This window comes from Macrobrachium nipponense, chromosome 22 (genome assembly GCF_015104395.2).
Source record: "Macrobrachium nipponense isolate FS-2020 chromosome 22, ASM1510439v2, whole genome shotgun sequence".
Classification (NCBI taxonomy): domain Eukaryota; kingdom Metazoa; phylum Arthropoda; class Malacostraca; order Decapoda; family Palaemonidae; genus Macrobrachium; species Macrobrachium nipponense.
The window spans coordinates 57,843,133-57,843,715 of NC_087213.1; positions in this window are offsets into that span (position 1 = coordinate 57,843,133).

A 583-nucleotide genomic window follows, 5' to 3' on the forward strand; every position below is an offset into this window, starting at 1 on the left:
TATATATATATTGAAATTTTCTTGACCTTTTTCGAAACAGGAATTCTTATTAAAAAAAAATGGAATGCGTGTATGGATTCTGATATATATATTATATATATATATATATATATATATATATATATATATATATATGTGTGTTTGTATAAACAAAAAACAAACAAACAAACAAACCACCCACACACTTTCATACAGACGTATAATATATATATATAATATATATATATATATATATATATAATATATATATATATATATTATACGTCTGTATGAGAGTGTGTGGGTGTTTGTTTGTTTGTTTGTTTTTTGTTTATACAAACATATTATATATATATTATATATATATATATATATATATATATATATATATCAGAATCCATACACGCATTCCATTTTTTAATAAGAATTCCTGTTTCGAAAAAGGTAAAATTTCAATACTTCACTTAATTTAGGTGTGAACTTCTTTCTTTAATATCTGCAATCGTTTCAGGTTTATATAATAACCTTATTAGATTGTTCTGTCGACACGTTAAAAATTATGAGAAATTATATTTATTTGTTGTTACTGTTGAGGTTATTGCTG